Raw genomic sequence first — 14,555 nt, forward strand, 5'->3', positions numbered from 1 at the left:
TTCGACTTCAAGCGAAATGCTTCCAAATCAACTGTCATTTATCCTCACCTGGCCAATCTATTCTTGGCAACGGAGCGGCAGCAGCGGCGCCAATCGTCATTGATGTACTTATATACTTGCTCGTTGTCTTCGTCCTAAGAACGTCTCCCTGTTCTCCGCTTCTTCCAAAGAACTGGGTTGATGTCGAGCGACTTGCTCTTTTATTCATGCCACGATATACATAAATACAGCGACCGACGACATTTCATGGTTAAAAAAGAACCAAAGAAAAGAAAAAAACAAACAAAAAAAAAAACAAACAAAACACTGGAATAAAATAAAAGCAATTTGAATTTGAATAACGATTGATAAGAGTTTCTTATTCGAGAACGGGGAAGGAACGACAGAGAGTGACACGGAACGGCCAGAAATAGATACCACGCGACCAATTTCAATTCCATCTAACCTACTCGGGTTCCCTCTGAGCTCACTAAGCGATAAAGTAAACAAGAAAAACAAACAAGAGAGTGTAAGTATAGAGAGACTGAGGGTAGAGGATGAGAAGGGAAATAAGGGGAGAATTACAAGAAAACCTTTTGCGGTGTTGGTCACGAGGAGTTATTTGTGGCTTTATCGCAATCCAGTTGTGTTCAAAAGTCCGGACGTTTTCGGGCTTGTACGGAGAAAAGTACCCTCCAAAGTAAAAGAAAGAACATCAAACACTCTGCGCTATCTATTTGCATTGCATTTTAAAGTTTGAGGTCATCCAACTTGAATGCAAAAGGAGAAATCTTCCAAAACAAAAGAATAGAAAAAGAAATAAACAAAAACAAAAACAAACATCTAAACAAAACGTACAAGTAAAATTCAAAGGCAGCTTCCTTGGCAAATAGCCATCTACTGGATAAAAAAGGTAGCGTGCAGTCGTACTTGAACAGACCAACAGATGACGCAGATTCCCATGCATAATAGTGGAATTCAAAGTCAAGTAAAAATGATACGATTTCGATATACGACTCCACTTACTTGAGCGTAAAAGAGGACGAACTTGAATTATTTCAAAAGTGGAAGTGAAAACCATCCTAGTTGTCGTTGACACCCATAGATGCTGCTCTTTGCGACAGTTTTTAAACGTCAACCTAAATCCAAGATGGCGCTGAACCACCAATAGGAAAGCAGCGGAGGCGGGTCAAAATGAGTAGAGAAAACAAACAGCTGGGAATACTTGCTATCGCCATTTATATCACATTTGTCCCTTATCTGGTGCGTCTCACTTTTTTTTTCTTTCGTCTGGTGTTACCAGTTTCAACAAGGAAAGCGGAACAATCGATAGAACAATGGCACTGAGCCACAATTGCATCGACATCCTCCTACCCCCTCCATCTATTTCCTCTCTTCCTCCACCAGTTTTTTTTTTTTCCCCTGTTAACTTAAAAAGTAACGACAAGCCAACTCGGTAAGAGGTTATACATAAACAAACAAGCAAAAAAAAAAAAAAATATATACATCCACAAAAAAAACAGGTTGACTACGCAATCACACACGCGCTTGGCGGCAGGCAACTGATGCAATCGCACAACATCAGGCAAACACACACAGTGTGGTTGTGAGCTATGCGTGACAATGCCATTCATCATTCACCCCGATTCTCTTACCCAAATTTTCTTCTATTACAATTCCCTGCCGACTGTTATGGACCGAGAACAGGGAATGACCGACACGAAACCGACTAACCTTTCACAGTTCCTGCTAGCACCACTTCGCGTGTGTTTTAACTGTAAAAAGAGAGGGGAAAAAAAAAAGTCTGTGTCGATCCGGACCAACCATGACTGCGTTAAAAAAAAATATAGACCAAGACTAACACAATTTAAAGAGTTATTTAAGAACTAATCAGCCGGATTGCGTGCGCGTTTATACGAGAGAGAGAGACGGTGAGCTCCTGGACTTTACGTGGATACACACAGTCAACCTCCGACAATGTGTTTTTTTTTTTACGACTTCCTTTTTACACCGTCTCGACTACCACCACACTGGCACATCATGTGTAAAATCTATAAAAACAGGAAATAAAACAATTAGAAGCCTCTCACGCTTTATTCTTTTGAACATGTTCTCTCCTGGAAGAAAACGCGCATTTTTCAAGTTCGGCGGAAGAGATCATTTGAACAAACAACGTTATCGACAAGTTTGAAAAGGCAATTTACGGAGGATGACGTCATGTAAAACAACGTAGAAAGAACTTTGGCATGAAAAATAAGAAAAGATGTGTCTTCCGGTCTGTTCCACCGTCACCACCCGCTGAGACTTGTCCTCCAGCATACGGCTGTTCTTTTTCTTCTCGTTAAAAAAGAGAGAGAGAGAGAGAAAAAGAAAAAAAGTTTGACTTCTAAATCGCGCATAATCAAAAGAGATTCCAGCAATAGCAGCAGCAGCGGTGGAGAGAGCACAAGAAGAAGATGGTGGAGGAGGATTGTTACAAGAGAGGAGGTCGAAAACGGGGCTCGCATACACAGAGAGAGCTGGAGGGGGGGAGGCGGAGGGAGACGAGCAGAAGATTCGTATAGGCTATAAATTTTACTGCTCTTCCATTCTAACCTCCCTTGGCTCGCTCGCTTGTGGCTCGTCCTTGTTAGTTGGAATTTTCAACGCTATGGAAACATATAGCCTACACCGAAGCACAGGGGGGGGAATAGAGAAAACGGAGGTGGGGAAAGAGAGGGAGGCCAGACATACATATATACAACAAAAAAAAAAAAGAAAACCTTGGGTTACGTTCTATCGCTGCGCTCTCTCTCTCGATTGCTTCGTCGATGGTCGTCGCCGCCGCCGCTGCTATTACACCGCCGTTGCCGCTTCTTCTACAGAGCTCTCTCTCTGGCTCACAGTCAGTCTCACATAGTACAGTCGCTGCGTGCGCTGCTGCCACCAAACGTTTCGAAGGCAACCGGGGAAGAAGGAAAGAGGGAGGAAGGTTTGTGTTACAGAGACCGACCGATCGGTGAGACGTGTTTTCCCTCTCCAAAAGTTTCCTTTTCCCTCTTCTTATTCGGCTTTTTTTGTTGTCTCGTCTCCGTTCGTTTCGTTTATTCTTTTTCCCTACTTCTTGACCGACGTTCGGGCTCTGTCCTAGCGTGAATTCCCATTTCACGTCAACCGACCACCACCACTTACCGTCCCGCACACTGACGTAAAGGTTGCTCATCAAACGGCTTCCCATCGTTTGGGGCTTGTCAACTCGGTGGAAATCTTGGTTTAATGGAGAACCACGTCAAATCTTCGACTGCAGGTACGAATTCATTTTGTTTTAAACTAAACGCTTGTATTCATGTTGAAATCGATCTTTAAGAAATAGTTAAGTGTTTGGCCTCTTTAAAATGAAATTCTCGTGTCTTTAAGCAAAGCCTTAGAGCGATTTTGCTCTAAAACCACAAATGTTATAAGAGTTTATGTCGTTTATAACCTTGAGAGTTAATAGGAAATTAAAAAGCAAACGAAGGGACAAGCTTGGGTGACCGACTTTACGGGCGATACCGCATCAAGATTTTACCGTTAGATTTTGAATATTCAAGTCTCGTACAAACTCAGCGGTTGAAATCACGAGGGAAAATTTAGGGGAGAATTTCCCTTTTTTTCGTGTGTGTTCGTTTTTTTTTTTTTTAGAGAAACAAATATGTAAATTATTTCCCGGCAAGAATATGAAAAGCAAAGAAACAAACAAGGTGGGGCGGTGAAACATGAAAGAAAGTGGCGGTGATGACGAAACAGTTCATCTGCGTCAACCCCACGCCGTCATCAGAATAAGTTTGACTCAAGTGGAGTTTTTAAAAGTGAAATATTTCGTAACATTTTTCATTCTTCTTTAAAGTGGTTCAGAAAAAAAGAGATGCCGATACGAAAAAAAAAAAGTGATCTGGCACCAGATGCCAACGTGAATATTGCAGGGGGGACGCCATCTTGCACGACCGCAATACACACACACATGCGTGCACTCCGCGCTGTAAGCCATTAAGAACTATAACGACACACACACGTACAGCAGCGGGCAACGCACAATATCTTTCCATTACATTACATTCAACACTCGCTGGGTCGTATTAGATTGACGACGCGGTCCGGGGCCTAAAAGAAAGGAGGGGGAGTCGGGATTATATATATATATATAGTATACACGCTAAGTATTTGCTTGACGTCCTATTTCATCGTCGGTTTCAGTTTTTGGCTGCAACGCCAAACGAACACAGCTAAAAAAATTGAAGTCTCAAAAAAACAAACAAAAACGAAGAGGGAAAATTCCGGTGAAGAAATTTCTCTCCGTTGTCATGGCGTCCGCTGAGCCATGAAAATACCAGACTCTGTTAAGTGCATGTGTTGTTTGTTTAAAGTGTCGATTCATTCGACGGAGAGAAAAAAAAAAATGAAACGCGAGACCGCAGCTGCCGGCAATTGACATTTTCAGGTGACTTTAGACTTCCTCTTGTATCATAACTTCTTTTTAATGATTGTCCACACAAACCAGCCGATAATAACCGGTAGTAATGTGCCAAACATAACAATATCTTTTGTTTCGTTTCGTCTCTCTCTCAACCATCTTAATGAAGGCTATAACAAATAGCCCATTTGAGACTCGAGGCCATGGTATAGGTTTATCTACCTTAAAAAATCATTTTCTTATCATTTTGTTTTAAAGGGCACTGGGCCCCCACTACCGCGATTTTGCACCTGGCGGTCGTTTCGTTCTTGTAGTAGTTTGTTATTATTATCAGAAGCAATTCGTCTTGGTTTTTCTTAATATTATAACATCGAGATAAAAGAGAAAAGACAAAACCGGTTTAACTTCATGGGTTTTTTTGCCCCACGCTCTCGAAAAGAAAGAAATAAAAAAAGAACGCTATAGACACGCGATCGTTTCACAAGCTCCGCCTATGCGCGTCGCGACGCCGCTGATATGGCAACATGTTACGTACGTGAAAGCTGATCGAACGCTTCCTTTGTGTACGAAAACCGTGGGCGGTTGGGGAGGATTGAGATTGCGCTGCTCCGACCAATCGCGACAGTCGCTGTCATCGATCCGAGCGGAAGTCTAGCGGAAGCCGCCAAGAGGGGGGGAAAGAGGGTAGGTGGTAGAGTGGGAGGGCAGGAGGCCCTCAACATCCTTCTCAATGTCATTCTTCCCATTTAAGACTCGTTTCTCTCATTTCTTGCCGTTTAGTTGAAGCGCTAGAAATCGATTGTTAAGATCCTGCAGAAAAACAAAATTCTAACTCGCTGCCTCCGTCAGACCGGGCCAATCCTAGTGGGTTAAGAGATCAATTTCTTGTTGTTTTTTTTTTTCTTCCTCTGTTCGCTCTACGTCATAAAGCCTAAGCCAAACGAAGAACGAAAAAAAAAACAACAACTTATTGGAAAACAAAAAAGAAAAATCCGAGAGAAAACCACAGCCAATAAAAATTTTGAAAAACACAAAAAAACATCAGGTGGAGGTTGCCTAGAGAAAGTTTCATTCTTTATCCGAATATTATTGCCCTACTTTTTTTTTCGTTTTTAATTCTCAATTTTTCCGATTCTCAGCCGCCGGAGCCGCCGAGGCTATGAGAACGCGTGACCAAACGGGGCCTTTTGCCTTAACATTTTCTCTTCTTCCAGTTCTGTTGTTTTTTTTTTCTCTCTTCTCATCCGCTTGTGGAGGTCAAGAAAAATTGTAGAAGAGAGTTTAAGGAGGGGTAAAAGAAAATGTGGCTCAAAAAAATAAAATAATGCTAGCCATGTTGTAATTGTCGGCACTTGGAAAAGTCTTGGACGCCTGTCGTCAGGAAAGAGGACCAATAAAACTGTACAAGGAACTGAGATGGACAGAGGTATAAGGAGGGCAGTTGGGTCAATGGCAAGAAGAAAGAAAAAGAAAAAAAACCTTTCCGACCAAACTTTTCGATAGTGCAGTCGAACAAGAAGGTCAAAAGGCGCCAGGACCCCATTTCAAATTGAGGATGAACAAGAAAATCTCTTTTGTGCTCTTCACTCACACCTCTATTGGGCAAGCCGTTCAACGATTTTTCAAAGTCTCTACCAATATTCATTTTTGTTTAAACGGTTTTACATCAACGTGTGTTCCAAACGCCATAATGGGGATTCCCTACTTATTTTTGCATACTAACAGGACGCTTTCGTTCAAATATGTTCTTTTCCCGCGGCGCTAGTCGTTTGTCCAGTTTGACGTATGGCGATATTTAACGAAAAAAAAACAAAAAACAAACGCACAAACAAAACTGCTTGTGTAATTATTATGCGATGCGCTATGTTCTTTTCCCTGTATTTATCATCCGAGGCACAAAAAAACAAATGCAACAACTCAGTTCGCCTGACCAGCCCAACACGAGCATCTGATGGGGAAAACACGAACGGAAAAAAAAAAGAAAACCAAGGCAAGAAAAAAAAAAAATCGTTACGGGAAGGCCCCAGCGCGCGCGGCACGGCCCTGGCACATTCTCCGCTGCAGTAATCACGTGGGATCGTAAAGCTGTCTAACGTTATGGGATTTTTTTGGTTGTGCTTTAGCTACACAACACAAAGTGGGAAAGGAGAAAAAGAAAAAAAAAAGAAAGAAACGAACAGACAAGAGAGAGAGAGAGAGGAAAATGGGAGGATACACACATATAATACATAAATATATCTATACAGAGTATACTCTGTACCGCACGCAACTAAGCCCCCCCCCTCCGTCCCATTACCTGCAGACAGAAAAGACAAGTTCTCTTCTTTTTTGTGTGTGTGTTAAAAGCATTTCTCTCTCTCTCTCTCGCGTTTCCTTCTTTTAAAATAACACAACTTTGTAGCGATGGCTGCACAACTTTCTTGTAGTGTAGATCCTCCTCTCTCATTTGCTCCACCTTGACTCGATTTCTCTCTTTAAAAGAAAGAAAACCTCTCATTTTTTTTTTCCTCCTCATATTATATTCTTCCACACCAGCTGCTGCCACCAAACACAACATGGCTGCCCCCTCCCCCCTTCTTCCTTTTTTTTTTTTTTTTTGTTCTCTTCCGTTGTCTGACTGGGTAACCAATGGGAATCAAGAGTTGAAAAACGTCAAAAGTTATTATACAAGAGAATAGACTGAGTGAAAGAGGGGGGAAAAGAGAGGATAAGGTTGGGGGGAGGAAACGAGCACAACGGCCCTGGCCGTCTGTGTAACCATGTATCGGTGTATATGTGTTGCAATCATGCGATGCGAGATCATAAAAGAAACAGTCGAGTTCCTTCTGTAGATAAGAAAACACAGCAAAACAACATCAGTTTAATATCAGAGTGAAACAAAACAAAAATTTTTGAGAAAACAGTACAAAGCTGGCAGTCGTGAATTGTGAGGCATCGTCTAAGCGGGCCGCGTGCGTTACAAACAACGGAAAGAAAAGAATCGCGTCAAACGACCATTGCACTCAGCGCAAACAGCTTTTTATTATTCGAAATCGTGAAACGGAGGCTCGGCATGCAAGCTACTTTCTCGCTTGCCAGGAATAAGAAATAGCCAAGTTCTTTATTGGACATACACATGTCCGTGTATTGCCTACTCTTGTGCTAGCCCCCGTTGGCTATTGAATTGATTAGAGGACGTTTGACATGGAACGAAAACTGTGACGATCGCTACAGTTGATGAGAAGGTCTCCACAATCTGACCCCCCCGAATTGGTGCGCATTGTAAAATCCTGTGTGAAGCAGGATCCCAGACGCAAGTGCAATAATACATAAAGATGGAGGGACATTTCGATTTTATTTTTTTTTGTCTGACAAAACTGTCTAGTCTCTGCCAAGTGACCCCCGGACCGCCTTTTTTAAGTGTACGGAATAGGCAGGCAAGCGACACGGATGATATGATGTAAAAAAAAAAGGGAAACTACCAATGACTAAGGAATGAAAAGCGGTCGGCCATGTTGGAAATATCGACCAGATAGATTTTTTTCCCCCCCTCTCCTTTACTTATAAACGGGGAAGAGGCGGAAGATCTGGAACGTCGAAACATACAGCAACTCGCAATTTAACTTCTTTGACAACATGGCGGACGGCTGTTGGTAACGATGACACAGAAAAACGCAAACAGTGCACAAAGAACGAGGGCTCACGAACGCCGACGTATTCAAATATCGTGTATCCAATTAGAATTGAAAACAAAAATCAAGAGTAAGCGTTTTAATGACACCGGTCATCAGATGTTTAGGGAAGATGGAAAGGAATTTGTTTGGCCGTCTTTCATCGGTTTCCTTTTGCCAAACAAAAGTTCGGATTAAGTTGTTTGGCTAGTCATTTAAAAGCAAACAAACCTATCGAAAAGTAGAAACCATTTGACAAATCCTCTAAAAGACTAATCATTATCACACAAAAGACTAATAAAGATTAATCTTTCAACTTTTTTTCTTTCTCCTTCTTTTATTTAGCAACAGGATCAAAGCAGCTACTTGAATTCGATTCCGGTTCATCATTTGTCAACGTCATCGACGGCTGGGACAACGAAATTCAAACCCTTCCATCTTCCTCACGATAATGGAGGTTTCTTGACTGTTCCATGTTTTTCATTTTATGACTGTGTTTCTTGCTCGTGTACCACCGCTACAACTTGCGACTATCATGGGTGGACCCTTTCAAAGAAAAACAAGGCAAAAAAAAAAGGGACTATAAAAACACACATGTTGTGGAAAATAATGGAACGAGAACAAGAGGCAAAAAAAAAAAAAGAGAGGAAAGATACACAAAACTGGTGAAACACGTGCTGCTACTCTCTCCGACAAACTAATTTGCTCATGCGGGTAATAATTTAATATAAAACAAAACAAATCCTAGCTATTTTTACGACTAACATTGACAAAGATCTGTTGGTTTTGTTTCGTTGTTTTACCCCCTGCCTATTTCTGGCAGGGTACGTTGAGTGCGTGTACACGCCCATCATAAAAAAATCAAGGACTAAACAATTGGCAACTGGAAAAATAACCTGCTCACTCTATAGCGACCCAAAACTTTATTTTCAGGTTTGTTTAGATTTTCTCTTGTCTTTTTCCAAACATCAACCAGATCAATATTTCGTTTATTTCAGGGAGAAAAAAAAAAAAGGGTTTCTCTCGTGACGGCCAAATGGTTCAGGTTTCTTCGGAGCAAGTGGCTCAAGCTTTTTCCTGGAAAAGTTTGCTTTTTTCTTTTTTTCTCCCATCGTCTACTCCGAAATCATTGATGGTTTACAAATCAGCCCTTAACGACATCGACACAATTCAAACAAGTCGCGTGACTCATTGTTTGGTGGCAAACGCCCAGGCAACTGCCTACACAAGTTACGACAAGAAAAAGCAAGAAGCTCTGATTTTGGAAAAAAACAAAACAAAATCAGTTGAGGATTTTTAGCGCGGTCATGTTTACGGTGAGCCAACAACAGCACATTGATGCAAGTCATCTCTTTCTTATGATTATTAAACATCTACTCGGTCATGGAATTACATGGAAACAAAAAATCGACACATCCCATTTCAGAGAAAAAAGGCAGAATATATAATTTCTAATCAGCAAACACGAACCTGTGTGTTTTCATCATGATCTTTTCATGTTAACATTTTTCTCCGTTTCTTTTAAGACATAAAAAAAAATGTACTTGAAACCGCTTCTTTTTTACAACGCTAGGTGGCTGCCACGCAAAATTTCTGGGCATTAAAAAAAACAAACCGTCTCCTGGCATACACCCCAGATCCAGCACTTAAGAAAGCTACCGTTCACCTACACACGTCATTTGAAGTTGGACTTGAGCTCCCAAACAAAACAAAAATGAAAACCGAAAACCAGATTCTTTTTTCTCGTTCCGATTGGAATAATCGATTGGACCAACGAGATAAGATTACGTACAATGTTCTTCTTGACAAGCCATCGGAATCCCAGCGTCAACAGTCACTCGAGAGCCACACCAGAAGATTTTTACCATCGCTGATGTTTCCATTGACTTCGACAACTCGCCCAGGAAAACAAAAAATATGTTCCATGCTTGCAAGGCAGCCGCTGCTGCAATGACCTTATTCCTTTGTTCTAAATTTGCGCTTGACTTGCACACACACACTCCAGAAGACATATCCCCGTGATATGTGCTGTCGCAGTCTTTTTTCTTTTTCTATATCGAGTTGCTTGGCTGCGTTTGATGTGGACGAGATAAATGGAACGCCCTCCCGCTACCATTACCGTTGATGAATGGATTTTACTGCTACCCTTCAACCTCCCAGTTATAAACGCGGGCATCCGGAAGGAGGGAGCAAGACATGCACAGTCAAGGATCCAAAACGAAAACAAACAATCTTAAAAGACACGAAATTCAAGTCAATGAAGATAAAAGAGAACTTGACAGAAAAACGGAAGGTAAAAAAAAAAGAAAGAAAGGTATTAGCATACGAAATTAACATAGTTTCCTTTACCCCCCCACATTTCTAACAATTTTTTTTTTCCACGTTGTTATCGACAGTAAAGTTTCCTTTTTTAAATTTGACATTCAGGTTCAAGCAGGAACGTCGCATTCCATTTCCGGTATGAAGGCTGACTTTTAAATCACACACAAAATAAAGGAAAAATTTCAGCCACAACTTGGATTGGACGGACTTCTTGGTGCAGTCAAAAATAAACAAACAAAACATTCAAAAATGAAAGACAAACGAGAATCGTGTGGACGATGAATAAATATGAGATCACAATCACAGCGTGACAGTTCATCATGCTCTACATCTACCCTGTAGATCCGAATTTGTAGTTGCATCACAAGACAAATTCGGTTCTAGAGAGGTTCGTGTGGGGCATAAACAGCTACATGCTAACGACGTGTTCTCATCTCCTCGGGCAAAACCACCATCACTTGAATCGATTATGCAATTAATCTAAGATATTATTTTTATTTTGAACAGTTCGATTTTGTTTTCGTACTCAACGGAGATTACAATACACGCACGAAAGATAACAATCTCTACAAAGAAGGTGAAAAAAAAGAAAAGAAATTTTGCAAAGGGGTTTGGCACGACAGGATTCAACGGTCCTGTTTTCAAATTGAATATCTTTCAAAAGATCAACAAAAAAAACTGGTTCATCGACCAATAAGCGAAATTCTTGATTTCTCGAAACACATCATTTTAAATACCAGAAATACGACGACACAAACCAAAGAAAGAAAAGAAAAAAACCTTCTGAAACTTTAATCGATCGACGCATCTCTAAACCGCCCGTTCTTTTTTTCTCTTTCCCTGCCTTAAAAGTTGACTACTATACGATCAAAGTTGATTTCTCCTTCGCCCCAAAACTTGTTTTGATTTCCTATTTTCCTCTCCTTCTTGGACGTGTTTTTTTTTTTCTTTCTTTCTTTTATCTCTTCTTTTTACTTCTTCCCTCCTTTTCTTGTATATGTACGCGGAGTTTAGAGCAACGACGAGAGTTTTCCACATGCACACACGGCACAACGCTATATACCCCCAAAAGATTAATGATGTGTCATTTGGCAGGGGGGGTTTGGAAGCCACGCATAGGCCGGCCCGGCCGGGCGCAGCACACTAGCTGTGCCAGAGAATGTTCCATCTCTTCTTCTTCTACTTATATTCTTATTATTATTATTCTTTTTTTTTTTTTTTTTCGTGCTTCGCCCTTCTTAGTCCGTCTCCAGCCGCTACTACACAGTACTACCTGCAACACATACATGTTATGTGTTGTTGTTGTTGTTTTTTTCCGGAAGGTTTTTTTTTTTTCTTGACAATTGATCGTATGAATTTTCCACAAAAATGCTTCTTTTGTCTGACTTTCTTTCGTATTCCTGCATCCTCCTTGTTTGTATCTAGAAAAATGGATGGCAAACGCGGACACAGCTGCGCCAAATTGAGGATTTCCTACTTACATTGGACAGTTACTTGCGAGACTTGCAACTAGGAGGCGATTGCTCCGGTTTTAAAGGAAAGCGCATAAAAATGTCCTCCCCGAAAAATCAAAAGGTAAAATACAAATCTAAGGGAAAGCAAAATTACCGATTGAATAGGGCCAATCGACATTCCAGCACGTTTTTTTCTTCTTCTTCTTCTTCTTTCTTTCTCTCTCGCTCGCTCTCTGCATTTAAAAAATTGGCTGTACGTAGAGAGAGAGAGAGAGGTACCAAATCGAATGAGAAAAGAATAGAAAAGTGATCCTCCACAGTGTTGGTATGTGATAGTCCCTCAGAGACACTTAGCGCCAGCCTATTAGTGTGGACTATATATATATACGGTTGGTCTATGTGAGTAGATCCTTTAGCAGGTCAACAGTACATCCACAAGCTATAAATCCAATCACAGCCGATGAGAGCGAAATATAGAACAGTGGTTTCAAACAAGCAAAGGGTCAAAAAGAGTTTTTTTTTAAATATATATATACACCTACACCCAAAGTTGATGTGGCCAGTTTTCGATATTAGAATTTTATTTCTTTTGGAGTTAGCGACTTATCTCCCGGGAATAATCAAAAAGATTTTTTTAGAAACAAAAAAAAAAATTGAATTCCTTTTTAAAGTTTTTTTTTCTTTTGTTTTCTGTTTTACAACTTGGTCAGCCGGTTTGTTGATGTCGACCACCAACTTACAATACAACAAGCAGCCGCGTTAAAAGAATTCTTTTTCGTTTCAAGAAAAGAAACAACACGGATATGCCTTTTGAAATGACAAAAAGATTAGGTATTTAAACCTCAGTGTTTTCCCCTTTCCCAACATTGTGGAATGTGTTTAACCAAAAACTTAACCCACCCTACAAGGTTTACACACAAAAGGGCGAACTAAAGTCAACAAATAAGGTGTGTCTGCTTGTAGCGTGTAGTTGTTAGTAGGAGTAGCAGTAGACGGAACCAATTGGAAATTCAAACATTTGTTGTGTGTGTGTGTGTGTGTGGGTCATGTATGGGTGCTATGCATACTTGCATAGGACATTGAAAAAAGAAAAAAAAAAAGGGTGGGCTTGTCTAAAAAAAAAGACGGATCTGCTTGGCTCCTGGAACGCGAACAGAAGCGTCGAGCCGTTATAAGACCAAGACGGATGAGGGTTGGGTGGCCACCTTAAACTCCTTTTTTTACAGGTGCTTAAATGCATCACACAAAAGGGTCAATATTTTGACGGCTCCTCTGGTTTCCAAAGGAACTTTGCTGCTTTTTACAAGTACACCGATCGGCAAGCTAAATTCTCAACTAGAAGATTTGGTTGTTGTTTTTTTTTTTTTATCACCCTGCCCAAACAAAAACAGAACAAATCGGTCTAAATCACCCCGTATCTGACCGCCTCTGGTTGTTCTACCCCGATGCATCATTTCATTTTGCCCTTCAAATTTGTCTTTCCGTTTTCAAGAGATCGTGTTTTGTCCTCCTCTTCAAGCATATAAGACAGGAAAAGCACGACAAAATGAATACATAGTCAAATGTTTAAGAAGAAAAACCACAGTTTTGAATTTCACCGCATGATTTTCGTACCTATATCTACCTGAATGTGTGCAACGACGCATCCATCTTCCTTTGGTTTTGTCGACGGCGACGTTCAACACAAGAGCAACAAAATCAATGCAAAATCTAGCATTTACAACCATCCCATTCGAATGGAATTCAGTCTCAACCTGTAGCGGTAGCATGCAGCAAGAAAGAAAGAAAAAAAGGGTTCATTTTGTTCCAAAAAGGTTAACCTTCCCTTTGCCTAGTACAGGAGAAGTTTCGCCACATAAACTATTGCTGTTCTACGGTCTCAAAGCCAACGATAATAATAATCAGCAAAAAAACCCTGAAAGAAGCCAGAGCAAAAAAGGAAGGCCACCTTTGAGAGATGGCGTTTTTTTTTTTTACGACGGGTCAATACAAAACTGGTACGTGGCAAATTAAGTTGAAGTGCGTTCAGAGAGTTCAACTAAATGGCAACCCAGTAAAAATTAGGGAACTACTATAAATAATTTTCATCTCCGTCAGGTATCGGAATAGAGGCACACAACACAAGGGGATAGAGGAGTTTGGAAAGTTGGATTTCCGGTTCCGTAGAAACGAAAAGTGCATCGAATGCAAAAAAAAAAAAAAAGCAAATGCGCAAAACTGTTGGTAACCTTTCTTGACTCGGTGCGATGATGATATTTCATGTGTTTGGCTGCTGCCCTGGATTGAAAAATAAACGAAAAACAACAGCAGACGGACTGAAAAAAAGAAAAAAAGAGAGCGGTTCGATAAATCGGGCCATAGTAGAGCAATGGCAAGCGACGTCAGGGGGTTCTCTCTATTTCCTCTTTGGCGCATTGGCGCGGGCATCATTAATCATTACGCCAGGCGCATGACGCGGCTGGATTTTTTAAGAACCCGCTCGCCCGGCGAAACGTACAGCCGCCCCCCTCTTCTTTCATTCGTTCTCTTCTTTCTTTTCCTTTTCTGTCTGACTTTCTTTTTTTTTTTTTTTCGCCCTTTCCTGTACGCGTGTTTCGGCCATATCAGTTTGCTTCAGGAAAGAGGAGGAACGTCTTTGCTTTAACTCTTGCGAACGGACTATTCATCTCGCAAAAATTCGACATCCAGTCGGATCACAGAACATTCTTGTACGGAGAATTG

At 40.9% G+C, this 14,555-nt stretch overlaps 1 protein-coding gene and 1 long non-coding RNA gene across 16 annotated transcripts in view; one reads left to right on the top strand and one right to left on the bottom strand.

Annotated features, from left to right (window-relative positions):
- Positions 1-14,555, bottom strand: part of LOC116923204 — a 213,801-nt gene that overhangs the window by 111,029 nt on the left and 88,217 nt on the right. The gene's annotated exons all lie outside the window — the stretch shown is intronic.
- LOC116923206 lies at positions 1,183-10,940 on the top strand. Of its 4 annotated transcripts, none has more exons than XR_006646709.1 (7): positions 1,192-1,435; positions 1,503-2,977; positions 3,110-3,265; positions 8,404-8,772; positions 8,882-8,991; positions 9,057-10,351; positions 10,486-10,940. It is a non-coding gene; the product is annotated as an uncharacterized LOC116923206 (long non-coding RNA). The 4 variants fall into 4 exon arrangements; XR_006646708.1 differs by having other exon boundaries at positions 1,194-1,435; positions 1,503-3,265; positions 9,057-9,374; positions 9,632-10,351; XR_006646710.1 differs by having other exon boundaries at positions 1,183-1,435; positions 1,503-3,265; positions 8,834-8,991.

Source organism: Daphnia magna, linkage group LG5 (genome assembly GCF_020631705.1).
Source record: "Daphnia magna isolate NIES linkage group LG5, ASM2063170v1.1, whole genome shotgun sequence".
Taxonomy (NCBI): Eukaryota; Metazoa; Arthropoda; class Branchiopoda; order Diplostraca; family Daphniidae; genus Daphnia; species Daphnia magna.